General features: G+C 48.2%; 1 protein-coding gene across 1 annotated transcript in view; it reads left to right on the plus strand.

The window, feature by feature from the left end:
- The first annotated feature begins 15,272 nt into the window (after positions 1–15,272).
- The window catches only part of SCNN1B (sodium channel epithelial 1 subunit beta), a 58,728-nt gene continuing 46,053 nt past the window's right edge, over positions 15,273–27,947 (plus strand). Inside the window, exon 1 of the mRNA XM_046668338.1 lies at positions 15,273–15,570. The gene's annotated coding sequence lies outside the window, so the exon portion shown is untranslated. The remainder of the gene's footprint in view (positions 15,571–27,947) is intronic.

Here is a 27,947-nt window from a genome sequence, read left to right on the forward strand (position 1 = left end):
GAGGAAGGATTGGAGCAGAAAGGGTGGGGGCTGGGGTAGGAAGCCCAGAAGTGAGAAAATGCAACAATTCAGCCAGAGGTGATGGTGGATGGGACCAGGAGGCAGCAGTGGAGATGGTGAGAAGTGAATCCACTCCAGAAATGTTTTGAAGGTAAAGCCAGCTGGATTAGCTGGTTGTAGGGTATAAGAGAGAGGCATCAAGAAAGTTTCCACAATATTATTCGGCCGTGAAAAGGAACGAACTACTGATACACGCTACAACATGCGTGAACCTCAAAAACATTTTAAGTGAAATAAGTCAAACACAAAAGACCACATATTGTATGATTGTTTTCATGTAAAATACTCAGAATAGGTAAAGCCGTAAAGACAGAAAGCCGATTAGGAGTTGGTGGGGTGCGGGGGACAGGAAGCGGAGTGACTGCTAATGCATACGGGGGTCTTCTTCTTTTTTTTTTTTTGAGGAAGATTAGCCCTGAGCTAACATCTGCCAATCCTCCTCTTTTTGCTGAGGAAGACTGGCCCTGAGCTAAAATCCGTGCCCATCTTCCTCTACTTTATATGTGGGACTCCTGCCACAGCATGGCCTGACAAGAAGTGCCATGTCCGCACCCGGGATCTGAACCAGCGAACCCTGGGCTGCCAAAGCAGAATGTGCCAACTTAACCACTGCACCACCGGGCCGGTCCCATACGGGGTCTTCTTATGGGGTGATGAAAATGTTTTGGAATTAGATAGAGGCGGTAGTTCACAACATTGTGGATGTACTAAATCGCCACTAAATTGTTCACTTTAAAATGGTTCATTTTATGTTGTGTGAATTTCACTTTATTAAAAAAAGTAAAAAAAAAAATGTGACTCCAAAATCTTTGGTCTGAAAACTCGGAGAATGGGGTTGCCATCTATTGAGTTGGAGAAGACTATCTGAGGAGCAGGGCTGGGAAGAAAATTCTGGTGTTCAGTTCTGGGTGATCACCAATTTGGAGATGCCCGTTGAACATCCGAGTGAGGCTGCCAGGTAGACAGATGCGTGCTTGCATTTCAGGGAGGACGCTGGAGATCTCCGGGAGTCCTCAGCAGATGGCCCATCTTTAGACTTGGAATTGGCTGATACCAAGTTTCTGCCTCCTGCAAGAAGAGGCCAGCAAGAGAAATTACGTTCTTAGAGAAAAGTCCACAATTTCCTGTGTCACGCACCCTAGTTTGTGAATGAAATCTACATCTCCTCCATGGGAACAGACTGTAGCTCTTTAAACGCATGCGGGCATGACTGACGTGGAGCCAGGCAGGGCTGGGCTTGCTGGAAGGAAAGCAGCAGAGCTTCGGGCTCCCTCCAGGGCTTCCAGGCAGCACTTGAAAAACAACAGGCGTCTTCGTGTCTTCAGTGAAGATTTGTCCGTCGTGCCTACCAGCATTGTTTGCATCCTGCCGAGACTTGTCAGTGGAAAAGCCAAACGGAGCACGCATCTGCTCCTTTAGACCAGCCAAACTTTGCCAAACTAAAGGATCCAGTATTTAGAGCAACGGTCTTCCATTGTTGTTGGTAGTCACGGGCAATTAACAACCATCCCCAAGAAATAATAGTAACAACTGATAATTAAGCCCTCCTGCGTGCCCAGCACTCTGTTAAGAGCTTTGCACTCATCATCTCATCCTGCCGTAACATTAAGCCTGCGAGTTGGGTATTATTACTGTTAGCCCCAGTTTGACATGTATAGACAAGCAGGGAGGGGTTAAATAATTTGCAGGAGGTCACACAGCAAGAAAATCAAGAAGCAGGAGGCAAACTCAAGTATGTCCAACTCTAAAGCTCTGTGCTTTGGAGGAACAAAAACAAGAAATGTCCAAAGCCTTCCATTCCACCACTCTGCTCCCAGTGGCCGGAAAGGGGGTGCAGGTCTGGGTCCCTCCAGCGACCGTGAGCCTCCTCAGCCCTCAGCGCAGGGATTGGCGGATACTTGGTGTCCAGAGCTTGCTGAATGAATGAAAGAACCAACGATTGAATGAATAAGCACACAAAAGAATGACTCGTATGTATCCCATTGCACAGTATTAGTAGTAATGAAGAAGCCGGTCCCTCCGGCTAAGCTATTAGCTACTCAGAGGAGAGAGCTTTGTCGCCTATTATAACAATGGGGTCCAGCACATTGAGGAAATTTATGTACATGCTAAAGGGCACAGGCTCCGGAGGCAGCTCACTCAGGTTCAAATCATGCCTCCTCTTCTGTACAAGCTGGGAGACCTCAAGCAAGTTACTCAGCCTCTCTGTGCTTTGACTTCCTCATCTGGAAAATGTGGAGAATAGCAATACCTGCACGTTAAACATATTTATCAAGATTAAATAGGTTAAGACCTTGATAAGAGTAGATGCTCACTAAACACTAGCCGTGTGTCTACAGAGCCACAGAAAAAGCAGTCCCTGGCTGTCCCCTGATGGGGTCAGCCTCACTTTGTAGCCCGCAGCCTAGAATAAGAATAGGTAGGATTTCTGAACATTTTTGTAGGCTCCAGGACTGAACTAAGCACCTTATACTATGTCTCGTTGCCTTTAATCCTCTCAACAGTAATGTGAGATGGGTACCATTATTATCCTGTTCTCCTGATAGGAAGACTGAGGCTAAGAGAGATGAAATAATTTGCCGAATCACACAACAAGTCCTCGCAGATAAAGAAAAGGAACCAGTATGTGCTCCACGAGGGCAGGAGCCGGGCCTGTTGGATCAGAAAACCAGAAACCGTTCCCCATATTTCAAACGGAGGGAATTGACACAAAGAATTGATTACACAAACGAGCCAGCGCCATGGCCGAATGGGTGACGGTGAAGCAACCCTGGACTCAGCAACAGCAGGATGCTGCTGTCATTGCTAGGGAGCGGGGCTGAGGTGGGGTCACTCCCTGAGGCCATAGAGGAGGAGCTGGAACCACGGCGGGGCTGGCCAGTGAGGAACAAACCAACGATGAGACACAGCCTCTGCTGGACAATGCTCTCTAAGCCGGGAAGGCAGGACCCTGACTCCTCCTTCTGACTCACCATCCGGTCTCCTGCTGGGGCCTCTTTTGGCTCAACGGAGCTGGAAGCCCGCTGGCCAGTTTGCTCCAAGATGAAACAGGCCAAAGACCCGCGCATTTATCTCGTCTGCCATGGGAACCCCAGCACCTCACATAGTGCTCAGCACACAGAAGGCACTTCATAAGGAGGAAGGAGGGATGGGAGGGATGGGCAGGGCAGGTAGCCACCAGAACCAGCTCCTAACCCGGAGGGAGCAGCCCCGAATGCCTGCAGAAGTCAGGCCGCTTACACAAAGGATGGCGCAAACCGGTTAGAGGAGTGGTGAGGACTGTGTCAGTCTGGAGTGAGCACGCCCTGTCCAAGCGGGGCAGCCCTACTAAGCTGCGACCGATTTCTGCCAAGCAGGAATGCGGGTTCCATGTTGCCAGATCTGCTCGCTTTTCAAGAAAAATTGAGAATCCTGACTTTCAAGTTAAATCTGTTGCTTTCTACATACAAAGAAGTCAAATCCAGATGAGCTTGGGACGCATCTGTGGGGCCAGAAAGAAGCTTATTGAAGGCTACTTGGGGTCACAGTCATGTCAAGAGGACATGGAGCCAGCCTCCCAGGGCTCCCACTTGCTTTAGCTGGGTCTTTTTTAAGCATCCAAAAGAAAGAATGAATGAGTGATTCAAGAATGGATCCTGGAACAGACAAATGACATTGGTGGAAAAACTAGTAAAATCTAAATAAAGTCTAGAGTTTACTTAATAGCAATGTATCACTGTTGGTTTCTCAGTTTTGTCAAAGGAAGCGTGGCAACGTAAGATGCTATCATTAGGTAACAGGACAAGGGCATAGCGGAACTCCCCAGACTATCTTTTGCATTTTTTCTGTGAATCTAAAATTACTCCATAATAAAAAGTTTATTTTAGATAATAATGAATGCAATTGAATGAAACACGTTACATCTGTTTTTAAAGATCAAGGTGTTTATAACAATACTCAACAAAAAGAAAACAAATGAGAAAGAACTAATTTGTCACCATAGGACGCAGCTATTGCATCAAATCCTTACTCTAAAAAAGTAGTGATAATTAGAGGGAAATCATTTCACCTGCCCTAGTCAGTGAGGGAAAAGAAACTCTTGTTCACAGAAGAAGGCCAGCTCATAAAGGTCGAAGGAAGGATAGCTTTAAAATGTTGCAACCTCGAATGAAATAATTGACTCAGGCAATGATCTTCAGCAGAGGCTGCAACCCCGAGGTGAAGGGTTCCAGAAAGACTGGATATTCACAAGGTGCCGAATCATCAGCGCTGAGAGCACCGACTGGTTCAAAGAGAACTAACCCCACAGTGGAGGGATCAGGTTGTCGCGTTGCTCAGCAGACGACCGTCATTCTGAGCCTCATCCTCAGAGCTCCACCTGGGAGGATCCCTGCCCAAGCTGTCTGGCCAAAATCTGATCAAAGCTTTAGGTCTCATTCGAGCCTACAGGAAGCACAGAGGCTAAAAGGACAAGTTGAATTCACCACAGGGCAGCAATCAGACAAAGCCGAGAGGGTCCGGCATTCGACCAGAAAGACGACAGACTTGGTTTCTTCAACAAGCTGGTGACCTGGCAAAAAGCGAGGAGGAGAGGCGATGCTGGACTGAAAGAGGCTTAAGACATACGACCAAACACCATCTGTGGACCTTGAATGGGCCTCGTTTGAATCCAGCGTAAAAGACAAGCAGGGAGCCCTTGGGGAAACGTGGCTACGGGGGGCCTTCAACGATGCTACGCACGCGGGTCCATTTTGTTAGGTGTTAGCATGGTACAGTGGCTAAGCAAAGAATGTGTGATTTTTTTAAGGATGCATACCAAAGTATTTAGGGATGAAATGTCATGGTGACTATAAGCACTTTAAAATACTTCACCCAAAAAAGAAAAAGCAAATATGCGAAATGTTCACAGTTGTTATACACAAGTGATGTGCCAATGGATGTCCACTACATGATCCTCTCCACTTTTCTGTATGTTTGAAATGACTCATAATAAAGATTCAGGCTAAAAGAGCGTTCACTTATTCCACAAATATTTATTGAGCACCTACTATGTGCCAGGCACTCATCTAGGCATTGGTGCTATAGTAACTGAACTTTTTTAAAAAGTCCTTGTCCTCCTGGAATTACATCCAGTTGGAGAAGGAAGACTGTATGTCAAGTGGTGACAAGTGCCGTGGAGAAAAATAAGGGCAAGAAAATAAAGGCAAGAAGAATATTGATATGGGGTAGATATTGCAATTGTATGTGAGATAATCAAGGAAGACCTTTTTGAGGGGTTAATATTTAAGCAGAGATCTAAAAAGAATGAAAAAAACAGCCACTGGATACCTGGAAGAGAAGCAAGAGTTTTGAGCACAGGGAATGGCAAGTGCAAAGGCCCTGCGGTAGGAGCATGCTTGGGGGTATTCAAGCAGCAACAAGGAGGCCAATGAGGGTCACATGGAATGAACAAGGGAATGAATGATAGGCGATGAGCTTGGAGAAGCAGTGAAAGGGATGGAGCATTGCAGATGATGAGGAAACTTACAGCCATTTCAGCTCTTACTCTGAGTGAGATGGAAAACAGTAGAGGAAGGATATGACTTGACTTAGGTTTTTTTTTTCAATTATTTTTATGGAAATTTATAAACATACAAAAGTAGAGAGAATGGTATAATGAACTCAAGTATCAATCATGCAGCTTCAGCATTGGTTCATGGCCAATCTTATTTCATCTATATATCCTACACCACCCTAATGGGTTATTTTGAAGCAAATCCCAGTCATCTTATCATTATACCTCTAAATATTTTTGTATAACTTTAAAATATAAGGTCTCCTTTAGAAAACTCATAAGAAAACCATTGTCATACCTAAAAAAGTAACAACTCCTAAATATCATAAACCATGTAGTGTTCAAATGCCCCAGTTGTTTTATCAGTAATTTTCATAGAGTGTATGCAAATCAGCACCCAAATATGATTCATGAATCACAGTTGCTGAAATAGCTCTTGTCTCTTTTTTACAAATTGTTTTATTGAGATCATATTGGCTTATAACATTGTGTAATTTCAGGTGTACATTATTATTTATCAGTTTCTGTATAGACGGCATCATGTTCATCACCAATAGTCTAGTTTTTATTTGTCACCATACATACGTGCCCTTTTACCCATTTCGCCCTCCCCTCCCACCCCGTTTCCCTCTGGTAACCACTAATCTGTTCTCTTTATCATGTGTTTGTTTGTCTTCCACATATGAGTGAAATCACACGGCATTTGTCTTTCTATGTCTGACTTATTTTGCTAACATAATATCCTCAAGGCCCATCCATGTTGTCACAAAAGGCATGATTTCGTCTTTTTTATGGCTGAGTAGTATTCTATTGTGCGTATATATCACATCTCCTCTATCCATTCTCCACTGATGGGCACTTGGGCTGCTTCCACGTCTTGGCTTAAGTCTCTTTTAATCTCTAAGAGTCTCTTTGATCTCTATTTGTTTCTTTCCATTTTTCTGTGGAAGAAACTGGGTCTTTTGTCCTACAGAGTTTCCCATGAGCTGAACTTTGCTGGTTATGACCCCATGGTGTCATTTAACATGGTCCTCTCTTCCTTAGATTTCCTGTAAGTTGGTAGTTATATTTAGACACTTGATCAGATTCAAATTCACTTTTTTTTTGGCAAGAATTCTTCAGGGGCCAGCCTGGTGGCACACCGGTTAAGTTTGCGGACTCCACTTTGGCGGCCTGGGGTTCACCGGTTTGGATCCTGGGTGCGGACATGGCACCATCTGGCACGCCATGCTGTGGTAGGCGTCCCACATATAGAGGAAAGGAAGATGGGCAGGGATGTTAGCTCAGGGCCAGTCTTCCTCAGCAAAAACAGGAGGATTGGCAGCAGATGTTAGCTCAGGGCTAATCTTCCTCAAAAAAAAGAATACATCATAGATGACGTTGGGTGCTCTCATCAGGAGGTGTGTAATGTTTGATGGTCCCTCATCTCATGCTATAAGCAGCCACAAATGATCTTTGCCTAGATCCACTAATTCTTTAGAAGTTTCAAAGTGTTGACATTTTCTTTTTTCTTTCTTTTATTAGCTGAAATATACATAGATATATAAAGGAACATTTCCCCACCTCAGCTATGTGGTTACCTCATATGGGACAGGCAGAAAGCAGGCTCCACTGTTTCCCTTTATTGATAAGTTTTCAAAATAATGAATTGGTTCCCTAGTCTGTTAGTTCTCTATTACCACACAACAAATTACCACATTTAGTGGCTTGAAAGAATACACATTTATCATCTCACGGTCCCTGTGGGTCAGGAGTCCTGGCATGGCTTAGCTGCAGGGCCTCTCACGAGGCTGCCGTTGAGGTGTTGGTCAGGGCTGAGGTCTCATCCAAAGGCTTGACTGGGGAAGGATTCGCTTCTAAGCTCACTGACGTGGTTGGGGAGGGGTCACGCAAGGACATTAACAGTGGGAGGCGGGCTCTTTGGGGTCCCTCTTAGGTCCTGCTGCACCTAGCACCCTCCAGAGAGGACTGCTGAGTGTCATTTTTTGTTTGTTTAGTGTGACTGGCACTATTATAGGATCAAAGGATTATTCTGGCTCCTGTGTGGAGACTCCACGCCAGGGAAGCAAGGATGAAAGCACACTGGCCTGCTGTGAGCATTCCCACAGGCTCACTGTCTGCTAGTTCAATATCAGATGCTTCAATATGATCCAAACCTTGTCAATGAAGGAAAAACGCAAGAAACAGACCAGGAGGAAACAACAGGAGATGGATGTGAGCTCCAGAATACGCAACCAGTGGAAATCCGTGCGTCTTCATTTCCTCCCGTAAAATGAGGATCATAGCATTTACCTCGCTGAGCTGTTGAGAAGATTAAAGGAGTTAATACATATAAAATATTTAGAACAGCAGCCAGCACTGCAAGTGCTACTTAAGTGTAAGCTGTTGCTGCTGCTATTTTACTGTTGCTGAAATGGTTGTTGTCACCTATGTGATTGAACTCTGATTTTTAAGGCCACATCATTTCTGACTTCTTTAAGGCCGCCGGGCCTGTCGTGGGCTGTGGGCCCTCACTAGCTAGAAAGCTTCTTGACAGTAAACGGTGCCAAACGGGGGTCTCCTGTTCTCCTTCCCAGCACGGGCCAGCGACTTCAGGCCATGTCAGTAGCAATTAAATAGCTTCAAATGTAAACCTGACTCATTAAACACCCGGTTGTCTCGAGAGGACTTGGCCCCTCTTATTATTTTTAAAAGTCTAAATGCTGTTTATTAGGGTTTTTCAAGTTTTAAATTACATATGTGATATATGAATACACTCCTTTTTGAAAAAAAGTAATACAGCTGAGGATAAAATTCTCCTTGCCCGCCCCCACCTCTGTTTCCTCTGCCTCATTCTGGAAGTAACCACGGTGAACAAGTTGGCCCGTATCCTTCTAGAACTTCGTCTCTGCACTTACACAAACTGACATGTGCTCATTAAAATGTATTCCATTGTTTTACATGGTGTCTAGGTAAATAAGGTTTTATTGCAGTCATTGTTCTGCAACTTGCTTAGATAGCTTCAAAAGTGAATACCACTCGTTAAACCCCCAATTGCCTGGGGAGCCCTAGTTCTAAATTCTCTGGCACCCCACATCCCATCCCTCGGCAACTGCGTTAGCTGTCACTGAGAAATATGTCCAGAACCTAACCACTCCTCACCACGCCCTGCTGCTCGCCCTGGTCCGCTCTTCAGCCCTTGCCACCCTGTGGCCCATTCTCGACAATTCTATAGAGTGAGTCTTTTCAACTTTCAGTCAGATGCACCCCCAACGAATTGAAAGCGGAGACTCAAACAGGCATTTGTACACCCGTGTTCACTGCAGCCTCTTCACAGTAGCCAAAGGGTGGAGACGACCCAAGGTCCACCAGCAGATGGATGGATTAACAAAATGTGTCATGCACACATACAATGGAATATTACTCAGCCTTAAAAAGGAAAGGAATTCTGTCACATGCCCAACATGGGTGAACCTTGAAGACACTATGAAATAAACCAGACACAAAAAGGCAAATACCGTATGATTCCATCTTTAAGTACTGAGGTACCTGGAGTAGTCAGATTCATAGAAAGTAGAACACGGTTATGAGGGGCTGGGAGGAGACAGGACTGGTTAGTTATAGTTTTACGGGTACAGAGTTTCAGTTTGGGAAGATGAAAAAGTTCTGGAGATGGGTGGTGGTGATGGTTGAACAACACTGTGACTGTGCTTAATGCCACTGCACTGTACACTTAAAAATGGTTAAAATGGTAAATTCCATATTATGTATATTTTATCACAATTAAAAAAATACATTAAAAATTTTTCAGTCAGGTTACATCACCCCAAACCGTCTAAAGTCCTTCCACCTCACTCTGACTCAAGACCAAAGTCCCTCCACTGGCCTGCAAGTCCTTCCGCCATGTCATGTTCCCACTCTCCCCCACTACCTTTCTGAACCCTCCCCCTATTTGTTTTTCCTTGTTCACATTTGCTCCAGGCACACTGGCCTCCTTACTGTTCCTCAAACACACCAGCATGCTTGCTGCCTCAGGGCCTTTGCACTTGTTTCCGCTGGCTAGTACATTCTTCTCCTAGGTATCTGCAGGGCTGGCTTCCTCACTTCTTTTAGGCTGACCATTCTATTTAAGAGTCAACTTCCACCCCATCTCCTTTGGCCAGCATTTTTTTTTTCTCCATAGCAGTTATTTACCATCTAAAAGGTTTTTTTAAAAAATCCTATCTGTTTGTCTGTCTTCCCTCACTAGAACGTAAGAGCGTTTAGAGTTTCAACGTCTCCAAGCCATAATCTGAACTTTCTCAGGGTTCACGGATGCAACTGAAACCCTCAATACCAAAGTTGGGAAATTTGTTCTGAGATCGTCTTCTTCCCCAGGTCAAGGCCCTGGGAACTGATTAAATTTTTCCTCTGGGCCTGTAGGGAGAGAAAAATGGAAAGGAATGTGCTCCCAGTGACCAGCTGAGCGCCAGCCTGGCTGTGTCTGGGCTCTGCGGCTGGATCTCTGGGAACAAAGTGAGAAGTGCCAGGCTTGACAGCGCCCAGGGCTTTTGTGGCCCACTGGCTGGGTAGAGGAGAAGGCCAAGCAGAGGGCCAGGATGTGCTGGGAGCAGAGGCCCTGTGCTCACCGAGGAAACAAGTGGGCAGGCTATTGCGTGGACCCTGGGCGCTGCGGGAGCGCAGATCACAGGGAACCAACGCCCATTCGGCTGCCGTACAGCTCCAGGTGACCTGGCCAAGCAGGAATGGAAGTCCCATGTGGCAAGACCTCCTGACTGCTTATTTTCCAGAGAAGCAGGAAGTTAATCTTTATGCGCTATTCCCTGACTTTTAAACTTTGGTTCCAAAAAAAACTTTTTTTTTAAAGATCAGCTTGCTTCTTTTTAGCTGAGGAAGATTTGGCCCTGAGCTAACATCTGTTGCCAGTCCTCCTCTTTCTTCTTTTTTTTCCCCCCAAAGCCCCAGTACATAGTTGTATTTCTTAGTTGTAGGTCATTCTGGTTCTTCTATGTAGGATGCCACCACAGCATGACTCGATGAGCTGGGCCAGGTCCACACCCAGGATTCGAACCAACGAACCCTGGGCGGGAGAAGCCAAGCACGGGAACTTTAACTACTTGACCACGGGCTGGTCTCCCAAAAACTTTTAAAGTGCCATGTGATCTGACAAAGTATGTTTGAAAACGAGACCTCCCCCACTCCCCACACAGCCCACTCCAGGGCTGCCACACAGCTCTGTGGTTTAGCAGAAGATGCAAGAACACGGACTTGCATTCCAGAGAGACCCGGCTTTGCTGCTGTTTGGGCAAGTTCCTTGACATCTGCAAGTCTGTTTCTTTATCTGTAAAATGGGAACAAAAATAGAATAAGGATAAAGGAGACATGGCAGGTGCCTGGCACATAGCCCCCAGTTCAATCATAGCTGTACTAGTAATGAGAGGGGAGCAAAGGGCCTGGGGAATTTTGGGGAGAGAAAGAGGAATGACAAACAGGACAGCCATAGTGTCAGCTGGCGTGCGTGGTCACACAGGCAGGGGAGTGTGGAAGCTTGCTGTGTGGCCTGTGGGAACGGGACTGAAGATCCAGGGACCCACCTTTGATCAATGGACCCAGGTTAAGATTCTGCCAACCAAGCCAGAGACCCAGTGCCCGGGGCCTCCTGACCTGCTGGTGGCACTGCATCTCTGAGAGGCTCTCCCTCTCGGGGGGTCGCCCGCGTGTTCTGTGCTGCCGCCCAGCAGTTGGTTGTCTGAGCCTAACTGTAGTTTACATCTGTGCTTGCTGTAATCCATCTTCTTAGTTTGGGGCCTGACATTCCAGCCTGTCAAGATTCTGTAAGGAGATGTATTAACTGCCCCTCCCGAGATCCTTCTTTTGTAGTTTGGATAAAATTTTCACCAGAATCAGTTAGGAGTCTCTTGATTGCAAGCAACAGACACTCCAAACCAAGATGGCTTAGCAAAAAGGAAATTTATAGCCTCGTGCACTGGTATATGCAGGGCATAGGGCCAGCTTCAGGTGCAGCTTGATGTGGGTTAGATGATGAAGCCAGGACCTAGTTTCTCTTTGTTATCTTCCTGGATGGGGTCCATTCTCAGGCAGCCTCTTCCCAGCTGCAGCTCCACATCTGAACATATCCGAAGCAGGTGGGACGCCCCAAAAGTCCAAAGAAAGCATCCCTGTGTAGAGTTTCATTGACTGTGGATAACCTAACATAGCACTTGGGGGTGCTCCCACCCTTGAACCAATCAATATTCCAAGAGGAATATAATGTGCTGATCGCTAGGCCAGGGTGGCATCAGCCGTGAATGGGGTGCTGATATATGAAATCAGCGTCCCCCGGATCCAAAGATGGACGAGGGGTGAGAAAGAGGTGTGGACCCCAGAGCTAAATCAGGTGCAGTTGCCTGAAGTAGAATGAATGGATGCTCGGTGCCCCACTCTTTCTGTAAGAAAAACACCCAGAATATTCACCTTATCTTTGGTGCAAAGTATTGTTTAAATTGTGGCTATAAAGCACAGCATCGAACACCCCGCTGATCACCAGGGCTGGCTCTTCTGACCTGGGACCCCCTTTCCTATCTCACCATCTCTTAGAATTGCACAGACCTGATTAAAGAAAGCAAGAGAACTGTTTTTCCACAAGCGTATAGACACATTCAATAGAACTTTTTTTGGGCCCTTAGAGACCTTCCACACCAGCCATGAATCCATCTAGACATGAATTCGTCTGACTGCGCCATAATTCAGCCCATGTGTCTTCACCTAGAAAAAGTTTTGTGTGTTTTTTTGTTTAGTCAAATGATTCATAATTCTAAACACCTGGCGGAAGTCCACGTGAACTCTCTCTGACGTCCCGAGGGCCAGAGTCCCCATCAAAAAAAAAAGAAAGAAGGACTCTTCAAGAAGCCGAGCAAACTCCGAGAACACAGCTCTCTTTGTTCACAATTGCTTAAAACCCATGCCTTGACGATTGTCAGCCTAACATCAACCAGTCTGTAGTTCCTAGACAGCCCCAAACCTCCAGCTTCCCCATGTTGGAAATCACGACACAAGGAAAGACATGGCATTTGTACGCAGCAGCTCACAGCAACATAATCCCAGAGGAGATAATGTCCAACAACAGGGCCTTACCAAGAAGACAGGGTGAACCCAAAGAAAAGCTCTCCAAAATGACATGCATTGGGTGGAACCATATGCCATGGCCATTTTTGTAAGTCAACAATAGTTAAATACCAACAATTTCATATGATCACAACCAAATACACTAGGACAGTGGTTTTCAAAGTGTGGGCACAGACTCCTTGTGGGGGAGGGGAGCATGTCCCTTTCAAGAGGAACACGAGGTCAAAGTTATTTTCATAATAATACCAAGATGTTATTTGCCTTTTTCATCATGTTGACATTTGCATGGACAACAGCAATGGTGGACAAAATTGGAAAAATTATATAAGGCTGGATTTCCTTCACTGATTTCAGCTAAGACACCATATTGCGACAGGCCGAATGCAGAAGCAGACACGACAATCCAGCTTTCACCAAGCCAGACAGCAAAGAGATTTGCAAAAATGCTAAACAGTGCCCTTCTTCCCACTAATTTTTTTTTGTTTTAGAAACTATTTTTCATAAAGGCATTTTATTTATGTTTATGTTAACATGCAATGTGTATATTACTGTTCTATTTCAATGAATTAAAAAATATTTTTAAGTATCATTTGAATTTCCAATGTGGTAAGTATCAATAGATGTAACCCACATAAACAAAAACTCTCTGGGGTCTTCAATAATTCTTTAAAGTGCAGATTCCTGAGACCAAAAATCGTGAGAACTCGTATATTAGGACAAACTTCAGAGAAACATACTTGAAATGAAGTGAAAACACTCAGAACGATGGGAAAGCATAAGAATGTGAAAGAGCGCTGAGTTCAGAGACCACAATATTTTTTAGAGATCAATTTTTAAAAAATAGAAAAGTACAAAAAGTACAAAAAATAATGAAACCATCACCCAGGGCCTCAGTACCCATAACCAAAAATTAACATTTTGTAATATTTGCTTTGAGTCTTTAAAACAAATTAATTAATTAATGAAACTTTCCAGCTAAAGTGTCCATTCTCACTATTATTCCAATTCTCTCGCTTTTGAAGTCTATGAACGTTCATATATTTGTTAAGCGCTGTATACTATTCCATTAAATAAACATTCCATGTTTTATTTTATTATTTCTCAACCACAAATAATGACAATGATAAACTTCTTTCTACTTGCAGAGGTTCATAAACTTATAGTGTCAAAAATCTTCTTAGTTGACTAATTTTCTCCGGCAGGCTCAGCTTCCTGCAGCCTCAGTGTCTGTGGTAGACAGAATAAAGGTCTCCTGAGGATGTCCATGTCCTCATTCCCAGAATCTGTGAACATGTTAACTTACATGGCAAAGGGGAATTAGATTGCACATAGAATTAAGGTTGGTGGTCGGTTGACCTAGAAGTGGAGAGATTCTCCTGGATTATCTAGGCAGGCCAAATGTGATTACAAGGGTCCTTGTAAGTGGAAAAGGGAGGCAGAAGAGAGAGAACCAGAGATGTGGCGTGCGAAAAAGACTTGGTCGGACATTGCTGGCTCTTAAAATAGAGGAAGGGGCCACAAGCCAAGGAATGCAGGCAGTATCTAGAAGCTGGAAAGGCTAGGGACAAGATCCTCCCCTACACGAGAACTAGATTCTTCTCTCCAGAAGGAACACGTTCCTACCCACTTCTGGATATTAGTGGTGTGCAGCTTCTGACCTCCAGAACTGTAAGACAAATTTGTGTTTTCTAAACTACTACATTTGTGGTCATTTGTTACAGTAACATCAAAAAGGAATAGTCTGGCAGTGGTGGGATACAGACGGCAGATGTTTGGGGTTTGCTGTGTGAAATGAAGACCCATGGGTTAAGGATCTTGGTGAGAAAGTGGCTGGAATGAAGGTCCTTGGAAGCCTGACCTGATGGGCAGAGAAGAGAGAAGGAAGTGAGAAGGAGAGGCGCGGGCGGGCTGGGCGTGTGCTGAGGCTGGAGCACAGGTGCAGTGGGAGTCACTGGGAGGCAGCCAGAGGCTGTTTGAATTTCTAATGCTGGGTGGGGCCCTCAGGGGAGGACAGGGATCTAGGAGTGACCTCCGAGAGGGTGGCTGCAGCGGAGGGAAGGCGAAGGTCCCTGGGAAAGCAGAGGTGAGCCAACTCAGAGGTCAGAGGAGGTGCCGGGACTTTCCTGGGGAAATCAGCTGCAGGGGCCTGATCCTATGCAAATTCCCTACCATCCCCATCTTGCCAGGGGACCATCTGTGCCTGTGGAGGTGTGCATAGGATGGAGGGTGAATACGATCCGGGGTGGGGTGCATACGATGGGAGGGTGCATATGATGGGGGGGTGCATTCAATGGGGGTGTGCATACGATGGGGGATGCATATGATGGGGGGTGCTAACGATGGGCGTGCGCACGGCTGGGCAGGTGTGTGATGCGTTCCCGTACACCGCTGAGTAGGGGGGTGTTGTATGTGGCATGTGATGCTCAGTGAGAGGACTGTGGGGGACAGTGGTCTGTCTGGGGAACATGCGGATGAGGGGGTCTCTGTGTCCATATTTGGGGCATGCGTGGGTGTTGTGGGTGTCCGGCTGCGCAGAGGGAGAACGGGCCGTGTGCGCGCTAGGGGACGGGCGGGGGTGTTGGGTGCACAGGGATGTGGCAGGTGCGTGCGAGGGAGTGTGCGGGCCTGCAGCTTGGCGGCGGGGACGGTGAGCACAAGGGGCCCAAGGAGGTGGCCGGGGAGTCGGCCGGCGCGGCTGGCCCGGCCCGGGCCCGTAGGTGCAGGCTGGCTCCGCCCGCGGGCGTCCCCGCTTCCCCGCCTCCTCGCCTGCTCCCTCCCCGTCCCTGTCGCTGCGCGCTCGCGGTCCCAGAGCCACAGCCGCCGGCCGCCGCCGCCTCCTCCCCAGCGCGGGACGCCGCCGCCGCGGGAAGCAGGTATGACAGGCGACCCCGGGCGTACGCAGGTGGCCCTGGCCCGGCGCCCCCGCCCTGCGCTCTCCCGCCTCAGTGTCCCACCCGGGTGCTTGGGCGACTGGCGGCGGCGCTGGCGGCACTGAGGCGACGCAGGGCAGGGGAGGACGGGAGGGTAGAAAGAGTCCCTCGGAGCGGGCGGCGAGGCGCCGGGCGGGGGGACGGCCGAGGAGTCCCGGCGCGGCGGGCCGGTGGGCCAGGGAGGTTCAGGAGGATGACAGCAGCGACGCGGGAGCGCGCCGACGGCCGGGAGGCGAGGGAAGCGCAAGGCTGCGCTGCAACGACCCGCCTCCGCCCACACAGCATCCCTGAGCGGTGGGCCGCCTAGGTGTTCCCGTGTTACAGAGGGGAACGCTGAGGGTCAGAGGGTGGAGGAGCTTCCCTAGGTCTCGGGGACAAGTTGCCGGGCCCAGGCTCGAACCCGGGGAGTCTGGCCCCAGAGCCTACCTCTTGGCCCCCTCTGTCAGTCGGTCTGGGGGAACGTGGGTGTGTTCTCTGAGCGTCCCCGTTGGGGCCGTGCTGGGGAGGACGCCAGATCCAACCCCCCTGCTGTCTATCCCGCGGGGTGGGGACATGTCCAGAGAAGTCCTATGGCCTCGGTGTGCTGGAGCAGGGGGAAATTGGGGACAGAGGTGTGCGGCGTGATGCGATGACCTTCCCCACTGGGGTGGAGGGAGAAACTGAGGCAGGGGGAAGTTGAGGGAGGAAGCAGCAGAGCTTCGTTCCCAAGAGGCACAACAGCGCCCCCAGCTCGTCTCCGCCCGGGATCGCAGGCCGCCTGGGCAGCCAGCCCTGAGAGAACCGGTGGGGGACCTCTGGCAACCCTGCCGCCGCCCTGAGCTACCCCGGGCCTTCGACATGCACAGCGGCCCGACCGACCTACCCACCGAACTGTGTCATTCCTCAGGGACGCGTGGATCGGTTCTCCTTTGTCTGTAACCTGCCCTCCCTGCCCCGAGAAGGTAACTGCCTTCATAATTTCCTTCTAGACCTTTCCTACACCCATGCAGTCATATATATGCATACCTGTAGAAAGTATGTAAACTGCATAGCAATGTTGTGGGTGGATGTTTACTAGAAATGGTATAATACATCCACATCATTCTGCCACGCAGCTTCCCTCCCCCCGCCTCGAGTTATCACGTCCTTGAGAGTTATCCGCGATGCTGCGTGTAAGTCTTGCTTGTTTATTTCAACTGCTGCGTGGTTTTCCACCAGGAGCATGCCTGCTGATAGGCACTTAAGTGGTAACAGTTTCAGGACTGGTTTTTATCTCTTTGTTCTTTGTCCTAAACTAACTTCACAGGATCTGAATTTGGGGGGAGAAGTCCCCTCTTCTCCATTGCACACGCACATGTATGCACACATGCATGTATACATGCATACATAAGGTATACACACATGCACGGGTGCACATACACACATCTCTATCCTGTCTGTCTGTAGGCGATGACAAACACTATACCTGCTTTAGCTGCCGTCTCCGCTGAGCCCAAAGGCCTGGGGCTGAGCCAGGCCACAAGCTCTGCCTGTCCAGGCCCGAATGGGCAGAATTCCCATAAGGGACTGCATCCAGGGGTCCTTTCTAGATGCCCCGGTGCCACCCCCCACCCTCCCATAGGAAACGGAAGGAGTGAGGAACCGCGGCTGGCAGATTGGAGTGTCCAGCGTCCTATTTGTGTACCTCCGACTCCCCAGGTCCCGGCTGTGGTGTGAGAGTGTGCTTGCCCTGGAATGTGTGGCAGGAACATCACAAGTTTGGTGGAATGCCTGATAACAGCCAGTTGGGGAAAAGCTGGAATCAGAGCCGCTTGCATTCCAGTCCCAGCTCCCCCACTTCCTCCTTTGGGCAGTTTCCTTCCCTGTCTGAGCCACGGTTTTCACATCTGTGACACAGAGATGATGACAGTGGCAACCTCCCAAAATTGTTGAGTGGATCAGAGGGATGACGAAACAAAACTCTGAGAGTCTCGTCAGCACTCAGTGAGCAGGAAGTCTCGGCCTGAACCAGGGAGCCCCCGGGACGGCCCCAGGGTGGGGGTGACCTCAGAACCACCATTTTGGACCTCGTCGACACTCCAAGCGCAGGCTAGAGAATCCTGAGTGCTGAGTGGGACGCAAGGTGCGATTTCTGCTTGCGGAGAGCCAAGCCCAGCTCTCAACGAGAGATCCAGAGTCCAGAAATGTCCCAGCACCTACAAAGGGCCTACCATGCGCTTGGCCTTGAGCTAAGACGCAGAAACGAAGGGGGCAGAAGTCACAAACGGGGCCCAAGGGCGGCTTCCAGGAGGCCCATGCTCCTTATGAAATTTTAGCTTACTCTCAACATTTTAAAAAGCGGGAGATGTCACATAGAACTCCATATTTCTGGATCCCCTTGAGAAAAGAGGATCAGAAAGGCTGACAATTCCAAGTCCAGCATTTGGCTGCCCCCTTACATGTGCCACAGTGCCCTGTGTGTGCCCTGGAGGGTGCCACAGTCCCCACCTGGCCCCCTGCCATTCATAAAGAGCAGGATAATGTAAAAGTTAATCATGTAGAGTCACAGCCAGCTGTGACATCCCAGCTCTGCATTTGAGTTGTGTCGTCTCAGGCAAATTATTTAGCATCTTTGTGACTTTCCTTCCTAACATGTAAAATGGGGATAATAAGTAGCACTTGCCTCAAAGGATTATTTGAGGCATTAAATGAGTCAACACACCTAAAAGTCTTAGAACGGTGCCTGGTGCCGGGTAAATACTGTCTGAGTGCTGATGCTGCTGATGCTGACGCTGATAATGGTGGCGTTAGCTTGTCTGGTCCCTGGAACAGTACAATTTATACTCCCAATTGTACTCCATATAGAATGCTATGGAAATACAAGTGAAGGAGAAAGGAAGGAAGGAAGGGAGGAAAGTAACACTTTGAGTGTCTTCTTCAAATAAGATGCCACAACCCTAGATATTTTTCTGCCCAAGGACAGGAAGAGGACCACATTTCAAGGAAACATACAAAGAGGAGGGGACTTCTAAGGTGGATTTTGAAGGATGAGTAGGAGTTTCTCTGGAGTCATGGAGTGAGAAAGGCATTTCCACACAGAGGAAACAGCCTTTACAAAGGCCTGGAGGCATGACCAAGTGAAGCACGTTTAGGAAGTGACAAGTGACAATATGACTTTGAGGTAAGGTATCTCAAAGTATAGGGAGAAGCAGGAAGATGAGTCTGGGGAGACAGAAAAGGACCTTGAGATCATGATGGGGCTTGCAGCGGGAAAGGGGATGAGCATTTCTTGAGCACCTGCTGTGTGCAGGTTCCTCTATACTCGCCACCCTATAGTCCTCATAATGCCCCTGGGAGTCAGGTCTCGTGATCCTCATCTTACTGATGAGTTAGACAGAGGCTCAGAGAGGGAAGCCTCTCGCCAAGAGCTTGCACAGTGGGTGGGGCAGAGCCGGGGTCGGCTGATGTGAAAGCCCGTGCACCCTCTCTGAGTCTCCATTTTCTCATTGTGAAGTGGGGGTGGTAGCAGTAAAACCCACTGCAGAGGTTTGTTGTGAGGACCCCATGGGAGAATGGATGTGCGGCTCTTAGCACAGTCACTGGCACACAGCAGTGCTGCCGTTATTCTGATGGGAACAAAGCCCGCGTCCCTGCAGGCCTCTCGGCCCAACCTAGCCTAGAGAAAACCTTCAAATGTGGTCCCCTCTGTCCACCTGCATCCGCCTTGCACCGGAGAAGTGGAGAGATGGTGGGAATTCCGCTGTCAGTAAAGACCAAGGCTGGAGGGCGGGTCCTGGAACAAGTCACGCCCCCTCAGCGCAGGAGGCTGGAAAGAACCATTTCTTTACAGACAGGAAAATGGCCAAGGGGCTTAGTGGAGTCTGCAGGGTTATTATCCTTTAGAACTTGCTCGCCTTCCTCCTCTTGCAGCCTCCAGCCGGCTCACCTTGAGGGCCTGGGGCAAGATTTGACATTCAGAGGAGCTGTTTCTTAGTGAAAGGTGCCCAGGCAGCTGAGGACTCATTTTCCTCCCCATAAAAAGCCTGTTATTGGAGGCCTCTCTGTGCCTGCGGCCTTTGTGGGCAGCCTCTTCTCCCTGGGCCCCGTGAGACCATGTGTCCTGGCACAAGTTCCTAGCGGTAGGAAATGGTCCCACGACTCTGCAGTGAGGACCATTAAGAAGCTCCCAGGTCAAGTGACAAGGAGGTAAGTCCAGGTAGGTGACAGTCACATCCTGGAGAGGACCTCTGATGGAGATGCAGCCCCCTCTGCACGTCCTTTTCAAAGCACTGATCAAGAGTGGGAGGCAGTATGGCCTAATGGGTAGAAGCATGGGCCTTGCCAGAAAGCTCGAGATTGCTAGATCTGCCTACATAAGAATTAATAATTTCTGCGTGACCAAACACCTATAAGCCCAGGCATGTCAAACTAGTAAAAATATTTGCCACTTTTATAACAAAGAGTTAATTTCACGGAGAGCTCTTCCAAATTAAAGACCAACCACCAACCATCCAAAAAAGAAAAGAAAAAAGAGCAAAAAATATGATTCGGCTGTTTATATAAAAAGAAATAAAAATTGAATTCGAACAGGCTCAAAGATGCTCAACCATACCCCAAAAACAGAAACGCACAACAGAACCACACTGATTTTGTTTTCCACGCGCCCAGATGGCTGGGTAACACTCAGTGTTGGTGGAGAAACCAGGACTCTCAGACTGTACTGGCGAGAGCAGAGATCGGTCCAACCTCGGGGGGACTTAGGCAAACTGTCGATGTTTAAGATGCCAATACCCCTTGCCTCTGTAACTTCAGCTCTAGGAATTTACCCAGTGGACATCCTTGCATTGCACCCAACATGTTAGAACAAAGATAGTCAGCACTGTGTGTGGCAGCAAAAGATCGGAAACCAAATAGCATTCATCAGAAAGGAACTAAATACTATACATGTCGAAACAGGCACGAGAACATATGCTGCGGCCATTCAAAAGAAGGCAGTAACTCTTTGTGAATGGATGTGAAACCATCTTCTGGATGTTTTGTTGAAAGAAAAATGCAAGGAAGGTATTTTTATATAGTCTTCTACCATCTGTAGGAGTGCTTTAAAAAGAGACTCAATTTGCATATATATGTACCTATGTGTATGTGCACATTCCAATCTGGAGGACATGGAGCTGGTGATAGTGGTGACGTTGGGGCGGGAAACTGAGAGTGTTGGGTGAGATGGAGACTTCCTTTTCCTTGCGTACAATCTGGTACTCTTTGGAAGTTTTTTCCCCCAAACGTGTTATATTGTACTTATAAATCTAGCCACATGCATCTTCTTCCTCCTTATTTAAAACAAGCGTAGCGTTAGAGATAAGGCGAACTTCCCTTTGACCACTACCCAAATTATGTAGTATATTTTCAAATAAGAAATGAATTCTTTTTTTTTTTTTAAGGAAGATTAGCCCTGAGCTAACATCTGCTGCCGATCCTCCTCCTTTTGCTGAGGAAGACTGGCCCTGAGCTAACATCCGTGCCCATCTTCCTCTACTTTATATGTGGGACGCCTGCCACAGCATGGCTTGCCAAGCGGTGCCATGTCCGCACCCGGGATCCAAACCAGCAAACCCCGGGCTGCTGAAGCGGAATGTGCGCACTTAACTGCTGCGCCACTGGGCCAGCCCCTGAATTAATGTTTTTAAAAGTAGGGCCTTTGCATATATGATAGACCCACAGCCAACATCATACTCAATGGACAAAAGCTGAAAGCCATCCCTCTGAGGACAGGAACAAGACAAGGGTGCCCACTTTCACCACTCCTATTCAACATAGTACTGGAGGTGCTGGCCAGAGCAATTCGGCAGGAAAAAAAAATAAAAGGAATCCAAATAGGTAACGAAGAAGTAAAACTCGCGTTGTTTGCAGACGACATGATCTTATACATAGAAAACCCCAAAGAATCCACAGAAAAACTATTAGAAATAATCAACAACTACAGCAAAGTAGCAGGGTATAAAATTAACGTGCATAAATCAGTAGCATTTCTATACACTAACAATAAACTAACAGAAAAAGAACTCAAGAACTCTATCCCATTCACAATCGCAACGAAAAGAATAAAATACCTTGGGATAAACTTAACCAAGGAAGTGAAGGATCTATACAATGAAAACTACAAGACTTTCTTGAAAGAAATTGACGATGACATAAAGAGATGGAAAGACATTCCTTGCACATGGATTGGAAGAATAAACATAGTTAAAATGTCCATACTACCTAAAGCAATATACAGATTCAATGCTATCCCAATCAGAATCCCCAGAACATTCTTCACAGAAATTGAACAAACAATCCTAAAATTCATATGGGGGAACAAAAGACCACGAATTGCTAAAGCAATCTTGAGCAAGAAAAACAAAGCCGGCGGAATCACAATCCCTGATTTCAAAACATACTACAAAGCTACAGTGATCAAAACAGCATGGTACTGGTACAAAAACAGGTCCACAGATCAATGGAACAGAATTGAAAGCCCAGAGATAAAACCACACATCTATGGACAGCTAATCTTCGACAAAGGAGCAGAGGGCCTACAATGGAGAAAAGAAAGTCTCTTCAACAAATGGTGCTGGGAAAACTGGACAGCCACATGCAAAAGATTGAAAATCGACCATTCTTTTTCACCACACACCAAAATAAACTCAAAATGGATCAAAGACCTAAAGATTAGGCCTGAGACAATAAGTCTTTTGGAAGAGAATATAGGCAGTACACTCTTTGACATCAGTTTCAAAAGAATCTTTTCGGACACTGTAACTCCTCAGTTGAGGGAAACAATAGAAAGAATAAACAAATGGGACTTCATCAGACTAAAGAGCTTCTTCAAGGCAAGGGAAAACAGAATTGAAACAAAGAAACAGCTCACTAATTGGGAAAAAATATTTACAAGCCACTTATCCGACAAAGGGTTAATCTCCATAATATACAAAGAACTCACACTGCTTAACAACAAAAAAACAAACAACCCGATCAAAAAATGGGCAGAGGACATGAACAGACATTTCTCAAAAGAAGATAGGAATATGGCCAATAGACACATGAAAAGATGTTCATCATCGCTAATCATCAGGGAAATGCAAATCAAAACTACACTAAGATATCACCTTACCCCCGTTAGATTGGCAAAAACATCCAAAACCAAGAACGACAAATGTTGGAGAGGTTGTGGAGAAAGAGGAACCCTCATACACTGTTGGTGGGAATGCAAACTGGTACAGCCACTATGGAAAACAGTATGGAGATTTCTCAAAAAGTTAAAAATAGAAATACCCTATGACCCAGTCATCCCATTACTGGGTATCTATCCTAAGAACCTGATATCAGATATCTCAAGAGTCCGTTGCACCCCTATGTTCATCGCAGCATTATTTACAATAGCCAAGACGTGGAACCAGCCTACATGCCCAGAAACTGATGATTGGATAAAGAAGATGTGGTATATATACACAATGGAATACTACTCAGCCATAAAAAAAGACGAAATTGGCCCATTCACAACAATGTGGATGGACCTCGAGGGCATTATGTTAAGCGAAATAAGTCAGTCAGAGAAAGACGAACTCTATATGACTCCACTCATAGGTGGAAATTAGTATATTGAGAAGGAGATCTGATCGGTGGTTACCAGGGAAAAGGGGGGGTGGGGGGAGGGTACGGAGGGGGAAGTGGTGTACCCACAACATGACTAACAAAAATGTACAACTGAAATTTCACAAGCTTGTAATCCATCATAACATTAATAAAAAAAAAAAAAAAAAAAGTAGGGCCTTTGATCCCACAAGAACAAACACTGTATGATTCCACTTACTTGAGGTTCCTAGAATAGGCAAATTCATAGAAGCAGGAGCAGAAGAGAGGTCCCAGGGGCTGGGGGAACGGGAGCGGGGAGCTGGTGTTTAGTGGGTACAGCATTTCATCCTGTTTGTGATGATGTAGAAGGTCTGGAGATGGATAGTGATGGTGGTTGCACAACAATACAATGCACTTAATGCCACTGAAATGTACACTTAAAAATGGTTAAAATGGTAAATTTTGTATATTTCGCCACAATAAAAAAAATTTAGAGATGACTCAAAAAAAAGGTCGGCGATTTGCTATCAGGTTGCTTGGGTTCTAGTCCCTGGGTCCACCACGTCTTGGCTGTGCACACTTGATCACGTGTGTGTGCTTCTCTAAGCCTTGGTTTTCCCACCTGGAAAGTGGGGCTGTCAGTGAGCGCTGGCTCACAGGCGTCCTGCCAGGATCAGCCGGCTTTGTCCGGGCAAGGTGCTCGCGCTGCGTCTCTGGAACTCTCACAGGAGGTCAGGGTTAGGAGAACAGGGAGGCTAGAATCAGCCACTGGACCAGACGTTAATACCAGCAGATTTGGGAGGGGATGGGCACGCAAGTGTCCAGGGAGCTTGTAAAAGCATCGTCTATATTTTCATAACACTCTCAAAATTAAAATATTATGTGTCCCTGTAATGTAAATTACACAGTATTCAGCAATTCTTAACCTGAGGCCTGCTAACCAGCAGAGATCCCAGTCCTGGCTCCGCCACTTATCAGCTGTGTGATCTCAGGCAAGTTACTTAACCTCCCCGTGCTTCCGTTTTCTCGTCCGTTTCTCATCCGTAAACTGGAGATGATAATAATTCTCACTTCATCTGGGATGTCATGAGGATTAACTGTCAAGTGCTTAGAACAGTGCCCGGCACGCAGTAAGCCCTGAATAAATGTTTCTTAAGTAAATAAATTAACTTGAAATTAGCCTGAGAGTCTTCGTATCTTTGTTTTTAAAAGAGGATTTTGTTTTTCACGTTGAGGAGACGGTGTCCTAGCCAAGATACAGTCCTGGGCTGAGCTGGACGCGGAGGAGTCCCTGGGATGAATTTGCTGGGAGTAGCTTCGGGAGGCTGAAGTGAGCTAAAGGGCCCCCAGCTGATGAGGTGTGGGGTGATAAGAGACTGAGGGTCTGAGTGGTTCGGGGATTTGCCTAAGAGGCCACAGAGTGACAAAAGAACCCAAATTCAGCCCCAGATTTCTCCTCCTCCCCAGGGCCTCCACGACGGGCTGAGCCTTGAGGATTGGAAGCTGGGGAGTTGGGGAACCACTGGTGGCCCTATGGCAAACATAGCCCTTTCCTTGCAGACCTCCAGGATAATCCAGGCAGCCTTGCTCCCTCCTATGTGCCAGGGAGCTCATTCCCAAGCCGAGGGCTAGAAGGAGGGCTAAGATCCGGGAAGTCTGGTGCCCCTCCTTCAGGAGCTGTGTCTCATTTGGCCCCGTCAAGGATGTTAAGTGGGGGCCAGCTTGCAACCTCCCCTAACAAGCTCCTCCCCACCTGCACGCTGATTGCCGAAATACCACTGTGGGGCTGTCACCTGTCTGCGTGTGGAGTTTGTCAGTTTTCTTGGTTGAAAGGCACCCCCCCCACACACACACACACCAGGAGGGATCACCTTTGTCCTTTCTTAGTGGTTTGCACCACAGTGAGAGTGAGTTGGATAGAGGCATTTGTGAGGTTATTCGGTGAGGTTAGTTGGTGAGGTTAGTTAGCGTGACAGACCGTGAAGAACCTTTGGGGTCTGAGGCTGTGGACCTGAAGGTGGCCTTCGAAGGATTGTTTTAGAGTCTAGGGTGGAAATGTAAAATGTTCAGAGTGCTCCTGGCACGTGAGGGGTGCTCCCGCACGGAAGGCAGGGCCATTTCCCAGGCGGGGGGAGTCCTGCTTTACCACAGGCTGCTTCGAGGGAAAAGTCCTGTCCTCAAAGCCTTCCCGCTAAGGTTTAGGTGTGAAAAGCCCCAGCCTCCTTCGTTCTCTTCCCCGGACGGGCAGTTTGTGCAATAGTGAAGGGCTCGGGAGTCAGCCGTGCTGCACTTGGGGCTGAGCTCCCCGTGACCTGGGGCAAGATACTTCATGTCTGAGCCCCAACCCTGGCCTGTGGATGGGACAGCAGTACCTCCCGTGGGGCCCACGTGAGGCGTCAGTGGGCTAAGCACACGGTCCCTTAGCTCAGCGGCTGGCAGGTGACTGACCACAGTCACGGGCCGCCGTTCCACGGCTCTGATTAACTCCAGACGTGCTCACTGTTCTTGCCTGGCTTCGAGTATCAATGAGGGTGGGGCAGTGGGAGGAAGGGCCTGGGCTGAAAAGCCAGAGACACCTTCGATTGCAGAATTGAGGGAAAGTTGAAAGATCAGAATCAGGGCCTGGGAGTGTGTGTCGAGGGAGGGGTGATGCTCAAGTTGGGGGTAGACTGGTTGGTTGCCACTTGCTGGCTGTTGGAACAGAAGCCAGTCTGGGCCGCACCCCTCCCTGACCCCTCTGCCGCCAGAGGACAGTGGGTGGCAGCCTGACCCTGGGATGCCCGGCCCATTGGGCAGCTCCGCTCCCATAGAAGGGAGAACCTGGAGGAAGGAGCAGGTCTGGAGGTGGGGTGGGGGGGGAGAGCCATTTCCCAGCATTTGGGAATATCTGGGAGTGACTTCTGAATGCTGCCACACTAGGTCACAGGGACTTCAACTTCTAGAGGGCAAGGTTTTGTCTGTTTACCGCTTCAGGGCTGCAGCCCCAGCTCCCAGGAGACGCCCCACGGATATTTGTTGAATCAATGATGGATGGCTGGAGGGGTCCCAGCAGTGGGCTAGACACTGTAGATACAGTGGGGAGCAAGCCACGTCTCTCAGCCCCCGGGAGACCCCTTAGCTCCCCCCTGAGGACCCCCTCTCCATCCTCACTCCCACTCCTGAGTGGCTGGGCCTGAGATGGGTGGGCTGCGTTCTTGCTGGATCTTATGGTCTAGCTGGCTAAAGACCCCACCCTGCCATCAGACAGCCCCCAAAAAAGCATCTCCTCCACTCGAGGAGGGCGCCACTCCCTGTGGGGACCATGCTGTTCAGTGTCCCTTACACACAGGGATGAACTGACTTCAGTTTCTCCTTCAACGCATGATACGATTCGTCCAATTAACGCTGCTGGGGACGCGTGGCTTTCTCTTCTACAGGGAAGATAAGAAAAGCAGGCAGCATTTTCTACATGTACATGCCGCGCCAGGCATGTGCGTTGTTGCGTGGAGTTCTTTCAGCAGTCGTCACAAAGGGCAGGTACAGGTGTCCTCCCCACTCTGACACCTGGAGAAACTGTGCTCTCACGCAGTGGCGTGATCTCGATGTATCCTTCCAACAGTCCGGTGAAACAGGTGGTGTAATTGTATGCATTTTGCAGATAAGAAAACAGGGTCAGAACGGTTAAGAACTCACCCAAGGTCACACAGAGCTAGCAAATGGTGGGGCTGGGATTAAACCCAAGCCGTCTGACCGCAGGGCCCACTTTGCTCTCCCCACCCGGCCTCTCCTTGTCTTCCAGTGTCATCTGAGAGGTGAGTGTGGAAGAGTGGAAATTTTTGCTCTGTGACATGGCTCTTGAAGCCCTTGGTTCCCCTGTGGCCAGGTATAAGGTTTCAGCTGTTCCCCGCTCGGGAACCGCCCTGGCTCCCTGTGTGGGTGAGGATCCTCAACTCCCCCAGCAGAGAGGGCCAGGCCAGAGCCGGCTTGCGTGCGGCCGTGCTTCTCAGGGCAGCAGCCCCTCACCTTCCTGGGTACCAGGTTCTCAGCCTCCAAATCTACCTGGAGGCCGTGAGATGGCCGTCCAGGGGCCCAGGAAGCCCACCAAGGCTGGGCTTGCCTCCCAAGGTCTTGGCTCCACAGCCTGGACCCGAGGCCCAGAAACACCAAGCTGGATTGCAGAAGTTGGCAGGAAACAGAGACTTAGCAGGAAACAGGAGGCGCTAAGGGAGAAAAGTGTCACCCTTTTTTCCCTTTCTTGTCTCTGATTCATGCCTTTCACCTAGTGTTTGCAGAGGAAGGTGTTTATTTAATAAACTCCAATGCAGCGGACACACTCCGGAGGTCTAGGGCACAGGGCGCACAGCTGACCCAACACTTCTAGAGTGCTTACTATAGAAGAGGCACAGTGAGCAATGTTTAGCCTGAGTTACCTCATTTAGTCTGCACAGTAACCCTATCAAGTGGGTACATCATCATCATCACCGTCATCATTGTCGCCATCACCATTGCCACCACCATCATCATCACATCATCATCATCATCATTGCCATCTTCCCCATACCCACTGTCACCTTCACCCCATCATCATCACCACCGTCACTACCCCCATCATCATCACGTCATCAGCATCATCACCATCATCCCCATCCTCATCATCCCCATCATCATCACCCCATGAGCATCACCATCATCCCCACCCTTACCATCACCATCATCCTCATCATCCCCATCATCATCATCACCATCACTACCCCATCATCATCACATCATCA

Source organism: Equus quagga, chromosome 7 (genome assembly GCF_021613505.1).
Source record: "Equus quagga isolate Etosha38 chromosome 7, UCLA_HA_Equagga_1.0, whole genome shotgun sequence".
Classification (NCBI taxonomy): domain Eukaryota; kingdom Metazoa; phylum Chordata; class Mammalia; order Perissodactyla; family Equidae; genus Equus; species Equus quagga.